Consider the following 15438-nt stretch of genomic DNA (forward strand, 5'->3'; position numbering starts at 1 on the left):
TCGTTTCCCAGCCGCCCGTCGTACCGGCCGCTCGGAGCTCTCCGTGGCGTCCGGTGACCTCTGACCTCCAGCTCTCCAGCTCTCCGCCCTCTGCAGCTCATTGCTCCTCACGCTGAGGCTCCCAGACCACATCGACCTGCCGGAGGCCAGACGGCTCTCCACCTCACTCGGGTGACTCACCCCGAAACTGTTCAGCTTTCGAAGAAGGCACAGACGCTGCGAACGCTTCTGAAAAACAAAGTCAGTATTTTCAAGAAAAACGAGTTTGGTGTCGGTGTATGTGCCGCGGTAGTTAAAGTTACTAACAGTCTGTTTCACCCAAAATTTGAAGAGGAGCTAAAACCTCTTTATCATTATGAGCAATGAGCTCCTTTGTCTTTGAAACATTAATCTCTAAAAAGCTCTCCAAGCACCACTGTTGCATTAAAGACACACGATGATAACACAGACGATCTGACACAGCGTTCCCCTTCTGTACCAGGCCGACCGGCGCCACGTCATCAGCAGGTTCAGTCCACACAGTCCACTGAGGAGGACATTTCTCCATCATGCTTGAAAACTGCCATCGTCGCGCCTGTGTTCACGTCAGGAGAGAAGCTAGAGGTCAGTACTCCCTGCCATCTCCAGGGTCTGTGAGAAGGTCATAGCTGAGCAGCTCATCCAACATCTTGACACAAATTGTTTATTAAATCCTTCACAATTTGGCTTCAGGAAAAACTATTCCACCACACAGCTTGTGGGTATTTCCTGGAAGAAATTAAATCAAGTCTCGACCAAGGAGGGGAGTTGGAGCAGCTTTCCTTGACTTGCGGAAGGCGTTCGACACGGTAAACCACAACATCCTCCTCACTAAATTAACACACTTTGGACTGTGCAAATAAATAATACAATAAACTGGTTTGCATCATACCTGCATAGTAGACAACAGTGTGTCAGAGTGAATAACACCCTATCCTCTCTTAAAAACTGTACTGTCGGTGTCCCACAAGGCTCAATCCTCGGGCCCCTACTTTTCAGTTTGTACATAAACGACCTTCCTTCTGCGTGTGGTGTAAAGATTGTAATGTCTGCTGATGTCTTGTTCACTCACGGGCAAAATGAAAGTGAGGTTGCCACCAGGCCGACTGCAGAGATGCAAAGAGTTGCGACTCGGCTTCAGAGTTCTTGTCTGACGCTCAACATCGACAAGACCGTTGCCATGTATTTTACAAATAAGCGTAATTTAAAAGATCCTCCGAATATTTTAATTCATGAAAGCAAAATAAAAATGGTTCATGATTTTAAATATTTAGGAATTACTCTGGACTCAAAACTAACATTTAAAAGTCACACGAAGAAACTCTGCAACTCCCTCAAACTTATTCTCTCAAACTGTACATCAGAGGGTCACTGAGTAATGAGGCTTCATTCATGTATCTAAACTCTATGATTATGTCCCGTTTTATGTATCGTATGACATCCTGGTCTCAGGCGTGCAGAACAGTGTTGAATCATTATATTAACAAGCGGTCAAGATTCATGATAAGAAACCTCGACGATTCCACCACTGCTCTATTCTTACTAAATACAAGATCTTAAGTTTTAAAACCTTAATTATCTTTTCAAATCTCTGTTTACTGTTTAAGGCACTTCATGGTTTGGCTCCTCCTCTGAGAAGTTTCATCTCTTTAACATCAGAAACATCAGAAAGACTGACGCTCCTCTTCTAGAGCAGACTGTCGTGTCTCTGACAACAACACGGCTTCAGCCAGAACAGCCTTCTCATACGTGGCCGTAAAACATTGGAATAAATAAACTACCAACACAGATCTTGACTTGCACAGAATTTCCCACTTTTGCACGTCTGACAAACAAATGGCTGCTCTCAAAACAAATACGTCTACATTAGCGCTGTAGTGTTGTGAGAGACAGAGACCGGTGATCTGAAAGAGGGTGAATGAGGGAGCGATCGGTACGGCTGTGCAGAAACACTGCTCAAAAACATGTTTTCATTCAACAGTTTTTCTTCCTTTTGGTCATTGTAATCTAACTCTAAATGTCTCGCTGTCAGACATCAGCCTGCCCAGGGACGACTGGTGGCTCCAGCTCCCGGCTGTAACCGGGCACCAAGCGTCTCTCCTCTTGTGGTTAATGTTGTGTCGTGCACTGTCCCCGACAAATAAATGCAAACCGTACGTACCACGCCATTTCAAAAGCTCAAAAAATTCTTCTCAAACTTAGAAGCATTCGCATAAATAGAAAAAAGCAAAGGAGATAAAATGTTCCCTTGAGGCGCCCTGTATTCAGCACAGTCTCCTCTGAGACGTCAGGACCGAACAGTCCTCCCTGAGGCCCGCTGGACAGAACGTCCCGGACCCGTTTGGTCCTGCCCCCACTGACCCCAGGACCTCCGGTCATCCCGGACCCGTTTGGTCCTGCATCCCGGACCCGTTTGGTCCTGCCCCCACTGACCCCAGGACCTCCGGTCTGTGCAGCAGGACGTGATCCTGCAGGGAAGAGACGGCAGATTAAAATCCACAAGAGGATCCTACAGAAAGAGAACGGAGGAAAATTGGAATGGAAAAAAGAGACGACAGGAAGAGAAGAAGGGAAGAGAGAGTAGACAAGGGGAAGGAATGGAAGGATAAAGAAAAATAAATGAATAAATAAATAACAAGGAACAGGAAAAAGCAGAGAAGGGGGGAAGCGGTCCGGCTCCATCTGGACTGCTGTGTTTGGTTCGACTTTAATAAAGTGATTTTATCATATGGAATGGACGGAATGACGTCATTTGGCGCGTCACGTGACGCTGTTCGGCCCGGGAAGCAGGCTCTATCCGGTGACGTCACGGCCCCGCCCCCTCCCTCGGTTCCCGCTCATGCGCGCTGACGGCCGGAATCCCCACAGTCCGTGAAGGCAGCACGGCGGCCGGGAGACGTTCACGGCCTCGCGCAGCGCGTCCACGTCCACACAGCTTGCTGCGGCGGGTCCGGGTCTCTGCTGGTCCGGGCCCGGGTCCAGAGACCCGCAGGAGGAGCAGCCGTGCGGGACCGGGACCGAGACCGAGACCGAGACCGGGACCGGGACCGGGACGAGGTAAGACCGCTTCCTGCGGACCGCGTCCGTCCGGCGGCGGGCTGCCGGGCGGGCGGAGCCCGAGGCGCGCTGCGGGTTTGGGGGTCTGGGGGTCTGAGAGGGGGGCAGCGCCGGGTCAGGACCGGGTCAGGACCGGCCCCCCGTCCAGCACGTTCCACCGCGCTCAGCGGTTTGTTTTCTCCACCGGGACAAAGCGGCGGCCCCGCCAGGTGAGCACAACAAGCGCTCCACGTGCCGGTCTCCATGGCGACGGCGCTGCGCTCATCAGTCTGAGTGAAAACACCTTCATCCTCCTCCTCTTCCTCACGGCCAGAACCTTCAGCCGCGTCAGCTCGGACCGGAACCGGTGAGACCCGCTTCCGGTCTGCAGCGGACCGTGACCCCGTGTGGTCCTGGTCTGACCCAGGTGGTCCCGGTCTGACCCGTGTGGTCCTGGTCTGACCCAGGTGGTCCCGGTCTGACCCGTGTGGTCCCGGTCTGACCCGTGTGGTACTGGTCTGACCCGTGTGGTCCCGGTCTGACCCGTGTGGTCCCGGTCTGACCCAGGTGGTCCCGGTCTGACCCAGGTGGTCCCGGTCTGACCCATGTGGTCCAGGTCTGACCCGTGTGGTACTGGTCTGACCCGTGTGGTCCAGGTCTGACCCGTGTGGTCCCGGTCTGACCCAGGTGGTCCCGGTCTGACCCATGTGGTCCAGGTCTGACCCGTGTGGTCCAGGTCTGACCCAGGTGGTCCCGGTCTGACCCGTGTGGTCCCGGTCTGACCAGTGTGGTACTGGTCTGACCCAGGTGGTCCCGGTCTGACCCGTGTGGTCCCGGTCTGACCCGTGTGGTCCCGGTCTGACCCGTGTGGTACTGGTCTGACCCGTGTGGTCCCGGTCTGACCCGTGTGGTCCAGGTCTGACCCAGGTGGTCCCGGTCTGACCCGTGTGGTCCCGGTCTGACCCGTGTGGTCCAGGTCTGACCCAGGTGGTCCCGGTCTGACCCGTGTGGTCCCGGTCTGACCCATGTGGTCCTGGTCTGACCCATTTGGTACTGGTGTGACCCATGTGGTCCCGGTCTGACCCGTGTGGTCCCGGTCTGACCCAGGTGGTCCAGGTCTGACCCAGGTGGTCCCGGTCTGACCCGTGTGGTCCCGGTCTGACCCGTGTGGTCCCGGTCTGACCCAGGTGGTCCAGGTCTGACCCAGGTGGTCCCGGTCTGACCCATGTGGTCCTGGTCTGACCCATTTGGTACTGGTGTGACCCATATGGTCCCGGTCTGACCCGTGTGGTCCCGGTCTGACCCGTGTGGTCCCGGTCTGACCCGTGTGGTCCCGGTCTGACCCGGGTCTCTCGGGGTTCTGCAGAACGTCTGAAGGCGTCAGAAACGTGTAAAAGCAGCTGAAGTGGAGGTTCAGCGAGACGAGGAGTCCCCCCCCCCCTCAGAAAGGAGACCCGGCTCTGGACGGTCCTCCGCCGGCGGCCTGGAAGCCCCCCGAGGTCCGAGTCGGCCCCGATCAGCTGTCCTGGTTCTGCCTCCTGATCAGCTCCGTTCCAGAAGTCTGAGCCGAAACTGAAAAGAAGCTGCTGGTCCTGATGGTCCTGCTGATGGTCCTGTTGATGGTCCTGCTGGTCCTGCTGATGGTCCTGATGGTCCTGCTGGTCCTGCTGATGGTCCTGCTGGTCCTGCTGGTCCTGCTGATGGTCCTGCTGGTCCTGCTGGTCCTGCTGATGGTCCTGATGGTCCTGATGGTCCTGCTGATGGTCCTGCTGGTCCTGCTGGTCCAGCTGGTCCTGCTGGTCCAGCTCTTGTTCTACATCCTGTTAGTGGAGCTTGGCGAGTGGAGCGGTCCACTGAAGTCCAGGGTTTCCGCCAGACCGTTTCAGTCCGGGCGCCCGGACAACGGACAGGAAAAAGAAAAACATAGCGCCGCGTTTAGCGTTAGCAGTTAGCAGTTAGCAGTTAGCAGCAGCGGCGTCCGCACCGCTTCGACCGGTGACGGATAGAACTGCTAGACCGCTCGCCGCGCGGCGGACAGCGGCGGCGCCACGGCAAACCGGCGCTGACTCCCGGTAGTAGCAGAAGCTGTGAGCGCTGTGGAATGCTGGGTAAATACAGACTTCAGGGCTGCTGGTCGTCACTGATGGACGACATGTGTTATGTTAGGACTCTGACTGTTAGCAGACAGTAAACCTCTGTCCTCGGCACGTTGTCATGGCGACCACAGCGTTGTTTAGCCCTCAGACAGGGAAAAAACAAAGCCTGTTTCTAGTTGACAGATGTGGACTTTCGGTCTCAGTAAGTCTTCAAACGTCAGAGACACAGAGGAGCCTCCGTCCCGCCGCTGTGAGCTGGACCACAGGCTGCAAGCTCCTTTCATTACAACTGTCCGTCAAGCAGCAGAAGCAGAGCTGACGGTGGAGCTGCGGGGTTCAGGGACCGTCTGCAATTTACAAGACGCTGAAACACTGAAGACAAACACCAAAAAAACAAAAACACAAACAAAAACAACGTAATCCCACCGCTGGGGTTCACTGCAGCGTCACCATCATCCCCACAACCCTCATCTGTCTCCTGTCAGATTTATTGGACATGGCGTTTGTCTTCACTGCTGCAGCGTCTTGTAAGTTGTAGACGGTCCCTTACCTGCTGATTGAAATCAACGCTGTTTCTGTCAGAACAGAACCACCGCCAAATAAGAAAGTTCGTGTTTTAAACAACTTTTCTCCAGTTCAAATGATTCGGCTGGACTTTCACCGCGGCTCAGACCCACAGACCTCGACTGGCTGCTCTTCTCCTCCCACAGAAATGGACATGAACAGTCTCTGGAGGAGCAACTCTGCAGTCAGAACTTATTGATGTAAGATATTTATGTAATAATGCTTTAAAGCTCGGGTTGGCGATCTGAATGAGATACATTTTTTTAAATACTGGTTAAAATGATCTTTATGACCCGATGGGAAACAATTCATGGCGTGTTTTTAAAGTAGTTTGGAAAATATCCGCTATCTACAGCAGGAGGAAAACGGGAAAAACAGAAACCAATCGTCTTGACGGGACACCTTTTTTTAAACCAATCAAGTCCCTTCGCCGTTGGACCTGCCCCCTGCGCGTACATGTCAGTGGCGTGCACTGACCCTGGCTCAGTGCGCGAAGAAGGACGGAGCGTCGTTGCAGAATGGCGGAGAGGAATGTTTGGGGCTTTACTTACCGCTGAGTGCGCCAGAACTTGGCGTTGTGCAAATAAAGAAGAACGAAGAAACGAAGCGCTGAGGACGGGTTACGCCAGGGACGCTCTGGACGCGGGAGCGCCGCGCAGCGCGCACGGAACGTCTCCGCGTCTCCGCTCCCAGCGGAGCTCCTCCAATGGGGTGGGAGCTGGGCGGAGCCTTGGGGAGATGCTACATTCGTGCTACATGCTAGTTTTCCAAGATGGCCAACCCTAGCTTTAAAGCTCAATAAAGAACTGAACTGAACTGAATACCTTAAAGGTGCTGCAGGCAGGATTCCGCATCTCCGCCATCTTGCTTAGGGTTACCTAAGCAAGATGGCGGTTTGACCCATCTAAGATGGCGATTTGAAACCCAGCACAGCCAATCCTGTCCTGTCTTCTCTGACATCACGCCCTTACGCAAGTTAAGCCCCTCCCACAAGAACGTGCAACGAACGCCACTCGACCAATCACGGTTAGAGCCTCAGGGGTTCTTCTGATTGGTCAAAGATACCTGGAGCAGTCCAGATTCCTTTTCAGCTCAGAACAGAGACAGATGGAAACGCTGCGCCCTCGCGGTAGAGCAGTGATGCTACACTCCTAAAGGATTATCAATGATACTCTAACATTTAACCCAAAGAAAACACAGAAACATCAGCATTGACTAGCAAAATCCTGCCTACAGCAGCTTTAACAGACACAGAGGTTTTTCAGAGTAAAATGTAAGAAATAAAGTAGTGTAATAAAAAATCAAGTCAATTTAAGCAGTGGGGTCCACTGAATACAACGGACACTCATTTCTAGAATAATTACAACAGACTGAGTGAAACAGCCAAAGGAAGACAAGAAATGGAAAAAAATGAAAGCATGAAACACAGAAACTGTCCCACCTGGAAAACCTGGCTGGGGTTGAGGGATCTGGGGTTGAGGGATTTGGGGTTCAGGGATCTGGGGTTGAGGGATCTGGGGTTGAGGGATTTGGGGTTGAGGGATCTGGGGTTGAGGGATCTGGGGTTGAGGGATCTGGGGTTGAGGGATCTGGGGTTGAGGGATCTGGGGTTGAGGGATTTGGGGTTGAGGGATCTGGGGTTGAGGGATTTGGGGTTGAGGGATCTGGGGTTGAGGGATCTGGGGTTGAGGGATCTGGGGATGAGGGATCTGGGGTTTCAGGGATCTGCTTTGGAGCGGTTTCGCTCCTACTTGGAAGACAGAAGTTTTTGTGTGGGACTTGGTGGTTTTGCGTCCTCCTCGTTGGGTCCTGCAGAACCGGCGCCGGCGCCGCTCAGATCTGAACCTCTGAAGTGTGAAGATTCATTCATTCATTCATTCATTCATTCATTCATTCATTCAGCGCTGCTCAGCGCGGAGCGCGTCAGCCTGACTGAGGACTGGACCAGAACACTTTGTGTCTCAGTGACGGTAAAACTGAGGTCCTGGTCAGTCCTGCTCGGCCCTGGTCGGTCCCGGTCGGCCCTGCTCGGCCCTGGTCGGCCCTGCTCGGCCCTGCTCGGCCCTGCTCGGCCCTGGTCGGCCCTGCTCGGCCCTGCTCGGCCCTGGTCGGTCCTGGTTGGTCCTGCTCGGTCCTGCTCGGCCCTGGTCGGTCCTGCTCGGCCCTGCTCGGCCCTGGTCGGTCCCGGTCGGTCCTGGTCGGTCCTGGTCGGTCCTGGTCGGCCCTGGTCGGCCCTGGTCGGCCCTGGTCGGTCCCGGTCGGCCCCGGTCGGCCCCGGTCGGCCCTGGTCGGCCCTGGTCGGTCCCGGTCGGCCCTGCTCGGCCCCGGTCGGCCCTGGTCGGTCCTGCTCGGCCCTGGTCGGTCCTGCTCGGCCCTGGTCGGTCCTGCTCGGCCCTGGACGGTCCCGGTCGGCCCTGCTCGGCCCTGCTCGGCCCTGCTCGGCCCTGCTCGGTCCTGGTCGGCCCTGGCCGGCCCTGGCCGGTCCTGGTCGGTCCTGGTTGGTCCTGCTCGGTCCTGCTCGGCCCTGGTCGGTCCTGCTCGGCCCTGCTCGGCCCTGGTCGGTCCCGGTCGGCCCCGCTCGGCCCTGGTCGGCCCCTGCTCGGCCCTGCTCGGCCCTGGTCGGTCCTGGTCGGTCCTGCTCGGTCCTGCTCGGCCCTGGTCGGTCCCGGTCGGCCCTGCTCGGCCCTGGTCGGCCCTGCTCGGCCCTGGTCGGTCCTGGTCGGCCCTGCTCGGCCCTGGTCGGTCCTGGTCGGCCCTGCTCGGCCCTGGTCGGCCCTGGTCGGTCCTGGTCGGCCCTGGTAAGACCGGCGGTGAGCCAGTTGCCTCGGGGCCTTGGACTCGGTCCGGCCCGCTGCTCCCGGCCCGGGTGTCAGGCTGGACTGGAGCTGGCTGAGGCGACGGCGTTCCTCTCAAGACACAACTCTGAAAACCTGATCCGTGCTTTCGCTTCAACTCGGCTGGGCCGCGGCGCTCTGCCGCCGCCGTCCAGGAGAGGTACTGACGCGTCTGCAGCTCGTCCGAAACGCCGCCGCTCGCCTTTTAACTGGCCACGAAGATACGACCGCGTATCGCCAGTGTGGTCGTCTCTTCGCCGGCTTCCTGTCTGCAGAGTTTACCGCCGTCCACCAGGTGGCAGTGCAGCGCTAGCATCGAGCTGCTCCTGTGTTCCGCCCGCCTTGGTGGGTCAGTGTTGTCGTCTGGAGGAAGCCCCGCCCAGTGGACGCTCTCACTGCTCCACGCTGTCGACATGAGTCTGATACTCGATCAAGCCGGACGAGTCCAGGACTGTTTCTGTGACTGATTCTTATCTGGGAACTGCGAGCGCTCCCTTGTTGCTTCCTGTTTGTGTTAGTTAGCAGTTAGCATCTGCTCACAGTGTGTGTGTTCTTCACAGTGTGTGTTCTTCAGTGTGTGTGTTCTTCAGTGTGTGTTCTTCAGTGTGTGTGTTCTTCAGTGTGTGTGTTCTTCACAGTGTGTGTGTTCTTCAGTGTGTGTGTTCTTCAGTGTGTGTGTTCTTCAGTGTGTGTGTTCTTCAGTGTGTGTGTTCTTCACATCGCTCCACTAAACTAACGAGGAGTGGATTTCTGACCGTCCGCTGCCGGATTGATTTTAAAGTTCTTTTATTTGTTTTCAAATCTTTAAATGTTCTCGCCCGCCATGTTTGTCTGAGGATTTGTGTGGAATGAGGAAGTGAACTGAACTAACCCCGCCCGCCAGTCACGGTGTAGGCTGACGGAACAAGCACCCCTCGCCACCGGCCGCCACTGGATCAAACCCCTCCGTTTAAAGTGATGGCCACCCCCCCCCCCCCCCCCCCCCCCCCCCCCCCCCCCCCCGTCATGACGACTGGGACACTGCTACCCTCCACCTGAACACGCAAAACAAGGGGGAGGGGCCAAGGGGGAGGGACCAAGGGGTGAAATGGGGTTCGGCCCTGGAGCCTCATGTGCCGGGACGCCGCCTCCGGTCAGAACGAGGCTCTACTCGCGGCTCCTGACACCCATCTGGGACGCCGGGGTGTTTCCTGCCGCTTGAACCCAAAACCGTCGGATTCTCTTCCTGGTTCTAAGTCCCGTCTTAAGACTCACTGATTTTCTTTGGCTTTTAACCAGTGAGAGACGGTGTTCTGCCGTCAGGCGTCGCTGTGGTCGATTCTTATTTTCATGTCGTTTTCTATTGTTTTTACTGAACTTTGGTCACATTGTTGTTTTATTAGAGCTTCATAGAGAGACTGGACTGGATAGAAGAAAGTGGGCAGAATGGGTCCTGCTGGGTCCTGCTGGGTCCTGCTGGGTCCTGCTGGGTCCTGCTGGGTCCTGCTGGGTTCTGGGTTCTACTGGGTCCTGCTGGGTTCTGGGTTCTGCTGGGTCCTGCTGGGTCTGCTGGGTCCTGCTGGGTCTGGGTCCTGCTGGGTCTGCTGGGTCCTGCTGGGTCCTGCTGGGTCCTGCTGGGTCTGCTGGGTCCTGCAGGGTCTGGGTCCTGCTGGGTCTGGTGGGTCCTGCTGGGTCTGCTGGGTCCTGCTGGGTCTGCTGGGTCCTGCTGGGTCTGCTGGGTCCTGCTGGGTCTGGTGGGTCCTGCTGGGCCTGCTGGGTCTGCTGGGTCCTGCTGGGTCTGGGTCCTGCTGGGTCTGGGGCTCAGCAGGTCAGCAGGTGGTTCAGCGTGTCTCTATAGATCCGTCTCCATGAGGACAGTAAGCCCCGGTCCGGCTCCGGTTCTGGTCCAGCTCACGTAGTGCTGGACAGATGAGGATATCAATACATCCGGCGGTATATTTTATTCAGTAGTGATCTGAGTTTCAAACTCGTTTTCGATACAGTGCGTTACAGTCTGCGTTTCACAGTCACTGCTCTTCACGGCGCCGCCGATTCAAGCCGAGCAGAAAGCGCCAAGAGCGCTCGGCGCTCGGCGGCCACAGCTGGCCGTCCTCGGTCTGGCTGCCAGCCAGCTCCACAACGAGAAGCGACGTAAACGCCACTGAACAAGCTTCCACGGGCTCATACGAATTCCTGGCTACGAATCGGGAACATCGTCCACTGAACAGTCCAGTGACGTCAGCAGCATGTTGACAGATGTGGACTTTCAGTCTCAATAGTCTTTAACTGAACGTCAGAGACGCACAGAGGAGCCTCCGTCCCGCCGCTGTGAGCTGGACCACAGGCTGCAAGCTCCTTTCATTAACAGTGTCTCAGACAAGTCTGAAGGGTCTGGAGGGTCTGGAGGGTCTGGAGGGTCTGGAGGGTCTGGAGGGTCTGGAGGGTCTGAAGGGTCTGGAGGGTCTGAAGGGTCTGGAGGGTCTGAAGAGTCTGGAGGGTCTGAAGGGTCTGAAGGGTCTGGAGGGTCTGAAGGGTCTGGAGGGTCTGAAGGGTCTGAAGGGTCTGGAGGGTCTGGAGGGTCTGAAGGGTCTGGAGGGTCTGAAGAGTCTGGAGGGTCTGAAGGGTCTGAAGGGTCTGGAGGGTCTGAAGGGTCTGGAGGGTCTGAAGGGTCTGGAGGGTCTGGAGGGTCTGAAGGGTCTGGAGGGTCTGAAGGGTCTGGAGGGTCTGAAGGGTCTGGAGGGTCTGGAGGGTCTGAAGAGTCTGGAGGGTCTGAAGGGTCTGAAGGGTCTGGAGGGTCTGAAGGGTCTGGAGGGTCTGGAGGGTCTGGAGGGTCTGAAGGGTCTGGAGGGTCTGGAGGGTCTGAAGGGTCTGGAGGGTCTGAAGGGTCTGGAGGGTCTGAAGGGTCTGGAGGGTCTGGAGGGTCTGAAGAGTCTGAAGAGTCTGGAGGGTCTGAAGGGTCTGAAGGGTCTGGAGGGTCTGAAGGGTCTGGAGGGTCTGAAGGGTCTGGAGGGTCTGGAGGGTCTGAAGAGTCTGGAGGGTCTGGAGGGTCTGAAGGGTCTGGAGGGTCTGAAGGGTCTGGAGGGTCTGAAGAGTCTGGAGGGTCTGAAGGGTCTGGAGGGTCTGAAGGGTCTGGAGGGTCTGAAGGGTCTGGAGGGTCTGAAGGGTCTGGAGGGTCTGAAGAGTCTGGAGGGTCTGAAGGGTCTGGAGGGTCTGAAGGGTCTGGAGGGTCTGAAGAGTCTGGAGGGTCTGAAGGGTCTGGAGGGTCTGAAGGGTCTGGAGGGTCTGAAGGGTCTGGAGGGTCTGGAGGGTCTGAAGGGTCTGGAGGGTCTGGAGGGTCTGAAGGGTCTGGAGGGTCTGGAGGGTCTGGAGGGTCTGAAGAGTCTGGAGGGTCTGGAGGGTCTGAAGGGTCTGGAGGGTCTGAAGGGTCTGGAGGGTCTGAAGGGTCTGGAGGGTCTGGAGGGTCTGAAGAGTCTGGAGGGTCTGAAGGGTCTGGAGGGTCTGGAGGGTCTGGAGGGTCTGAAGAGTCTGGAGGGTCTGAAGGGTCTGGAGGGTCTGAAGAGTCTGGAGGGTCTGGAGGGTCTGAAGGGTCTGGAGGGTCTGAAGGGTCTGGAGGGTCTGAAGGGTCTGGAGGGTCTGAAGGGTCTGGAGGGTCTGAAGAGTCTGGAGGGTCTGAAGGGTCTGGAGGGTCTGAAGGGTCTGGAGGGTCTGAAGGGTCTGGAGGGTCTGAAGGGTCTGGAGGGTCTGGAGGGTCTGGAGGGTCTGTGCTTGGTGAGTTTCTAACAGGAAAAGACGTTTTCGCGTGTCTTTGCGTGTAGAGAAGCTAGAGCTAAAGAGCTAAAGCTAGCTAGCGTATTTGTTTTGAAGCTCTGATTGGTTGAAGTAGCTGTCAGTCAAAGTCCACAGGGGGAGAGGCGGGACTTCAGTGAACCAGAGCGTTTTCTCTTCCGGGTTTCAGAATTAGCCCCAGAAAATCTTTTATTTCACACAAAATGACTTTTCCTTAGCGCCAAAGATAAACTGTTACCATGTTAGTGACATTTCTAGGGTTTGGACGAGCTAAAAGCAGGATACAGGTCCTTTAACTCGTAATATAAAATCAACAGATGATTTCTGTGAAAACCAGAGTCTGGTGAAGCAGCAGGTTCTAGAAACCAGAGACAGAGACCAGAACCTGTCCTGAAACCGGAGCTTTATGTTTATTTACACTCTGAAAATCTGCATTTTTGAATGAGTTCCAATGTGACCGGGGCTCTTTTGAAACCAGCATCATCGCCCCCTGCTGGAATCTCTCCGGAATTGCTGCTGTTTTGCACTTCAGCGTGACCTTCATGTTTTATGAGCGGAGGCGGAGCCTGGTCTGGACCAGCTAAAGAAGCAGGACACGGCCCCTTTACCACAGGAACCAGATCTCCCAGAACCCCGGCTCCGCTCCGGGCTCGGAACTCTCCTCCTCAGCTAGCCAGCTAGCTAGCTGCTGCGGAGAACTGAAACCTGGTGGTCCACATGAAGACAGCGGAGACAGTTGGACTCAGGAAACACCTGAAGGACACGTGGACAGTTTGGACACAGGACCGGCTCTCAGGGTCCACCAGGGAGAACCGGTCAAACCAGCAACTCCTTCACAGAACGTCTCAGGTCCAGTCCTGCTGGAGGGTCTGGGTCTGGTCCTGGAGGGTCTCTGGTCGGTCTGGTCCTGGAGGGTCTGGGTCTGGTCCTGGAGGGTCTCTGGTCGGTCTGGTCCTGGAAGGTCTGGGTCTGGTCCTGGAGGGTCTCTGGTCGGTCTGGTCCTGGAGGGTCTCTGGTCGGTCTGGTCCTGGAGGGTCTCTGGTCGGTCTGGGTCTGGGTCTGGAGGATCTGGTTCTGGTCCTGTTCTGGTCCTGGTCTTTGTTTCCATTTGCTGTTTGAAGTTGCTCAAAGAGGAGAAATTGGATCAGAAGACACACACACACACACACACACACACACACACACACATAGTATTTATAGGCTGTGGTCAGTGAACAGCAGACACACCCTGTGTGAGCGCTGAACACACACACACACACACACACACACACACACACACACACACACACACACACACACACACCCACACCGAAACGACGCCCAACGACTTATTCATGAAACACATGTTCAACAGATGTATGTACACACACACACACACACACACACACACACACACACACACCACATCACAGTGTGAGCAGACTGCTCCTCCTGCTGTGAGGCGTTCAGGGACGCTCAGTAAAAGTCAGTGTCTGACTGCAGCCTGCTGAGAGGAAGAACCCTGCTCAGCCCTGGTCCTGGTCTGGGTCTGGGCCTGGTTCTGGTCTGGGTCTGTCTAGAGCATCTTCCTCCTCTGACATCGTTGGAACCAATGAGGCGACTGCAGGACTCTGTAGACCTCCTCAGACCTGTGGAGGCCTCGGTGTCGCCCCCTGGACCCTGTTTGGACCCTGAAACAGCTTCCTCTGGTGCCCCGCCCCCTCGTTAGTGAGGCCCCGCCCCCTCGTTAGTGAGCTGAAAGTGTCCTCTGGAGCGGAACGGTCCTCCTTTGTCTCCAGAGACCATCCTGTCCTGCGTGGACCAATGAGACGCCGGCGTCCGTCCCCCTCAGCCCGTCAGGCATTGTCCTGGGAATGAGTCCCGACAGTTCTCATGTTGTCCCGGTCGTCCAGCGCCGAGCCCCGTTACGTCACGGCGCTCCGATCCTGCAGAAGCAGCAGATGGTCTTGGGGCGGGGGGAGCGGGGGTGGGGGGGGGCCGAGACCCGCCCCTCTAATCCTCCCTCCTGACGCCGCTCTCCACTCGGCCACCGCCGCTTTCTGCTGCTGGAGGATCCGGATCTGGAGCCTGGTCTGGGTCCCGGGTGTCGGATTACGGGGGGGAGGGGCCATAGCTCCGGTCCAGGTTCAGACCTGAACCCGTGGACCGGGACCATGTATGTCCTCTGCACCCTGGCTGTCCTGATGATCCACAGCCTGCTGAAGAGCCGCTGCAGCAGTGGGTCCAGGAGACCCTCCGAGTCCACGAGACCCCCTGAGTCCACCAGGAGGACTTCAGCGTCCAGTGGACCCCCACAGGGACGGGGGATCTCAGAGTCTGTCAACTGGAGGACCGGAGGATGTGGTCTGGTGGACGGGTCCTCCGCTCTCGCTGGAGTCCTGGGGGGCTCCAGGACCGGAGGACGTGGTCTGGTGGACCACAGGCGATGGGGGCGGGGAGGAGGAAGTGCACGTCCCCGGGTGAGGACCGGGTCTGGGAGTCCTGAGGTGAGACGCCGGCAGAAAACAGTCGTCTCATCTGGACTGGAATCTCACTTTGAGTCTGGCTCTTGTTCAAACTGGTTCCTGGCTGGTTTAAACCGGTTCCTGGCTGGTTTAAAGCGGTTCAGTCTGGTTCCTGGCTGGTTTAATCTGGTTCCTGGCTGGTTTAAACTGGTTTAAACTGGTTCCTGGCTGGTTCAAACTGGTTCCTGGCTGCTTTAAAGCGGTTCAGTCTGGTTCCTGTCTGGTTTAAACTGGTTTAAACTAGTTCCTGTCTGGTTTAAACTGGTTTAAACTAGTTCCTGGCTGCTTTAAACTGGTTCCTGGCTGGTTTAAACTGGTTTAAACTGGTTCCTGGCTGGTTTAAACTGGTTTAAACTGGTTCCTGGCTGGTTTAAACTGGTTTAAACTGGTTCCTGGCTGGATTAAACTGGTTTAAACTGGTTCCTGGCTGGTTTCTCGCTACTTCAGCTTGATTTATTACCGAGCTCACTTGATTTATGACTGGTTTATCCTGGTTTTGGCTGGTTTTAGCTGGTATTGACTGGTTTAAACTGGTTTCTGGATGGTTAAAGCTGGTTTTTTGACTGATTGAAGTTGGTTTTTGGCTGGTTTTAGCTGGTTTATGAGTTATTTGACTGGTTT

At 56.2% G+C, this 15438-nt stretch overlaps 1 protein-coding gene across 2 annotated transcripts in view; it reads left to right on the plus strand.

Annotated features, from left to right (window-relative positions):
* The first annotated feature begins 2931 nt into the window (after positions 1-2931).
* Positions 2932-15438, plus strand: part of kifc3 (kinesin family member C3) — a 38651-nt gene continuing 26144 nt past the window's right edge. For both annotated transcript variants that reach the window (XM_030096247.1, XM_030096265.1), the window contains exon 1: positions 2932-3075. The gene's annotated coding sequence lies outside the window, so the exon portion shown is untranslated. The remainder of the gene's footprint in view (positions 3076-15438) is intronic.

Source organism: Salarias fasciatus, chromosome 1, assembly GCF_902148845.1.
Source record: "Salarias fasciatus chromosome 1, fSalaFa1.1, whole genome shotgun sequence".
NCBI lineage: Eukaryota > Metazoa > Chordata > Actinopteri > Blenniiformes > Blenniidae > Salarias > Salarias fasciatus.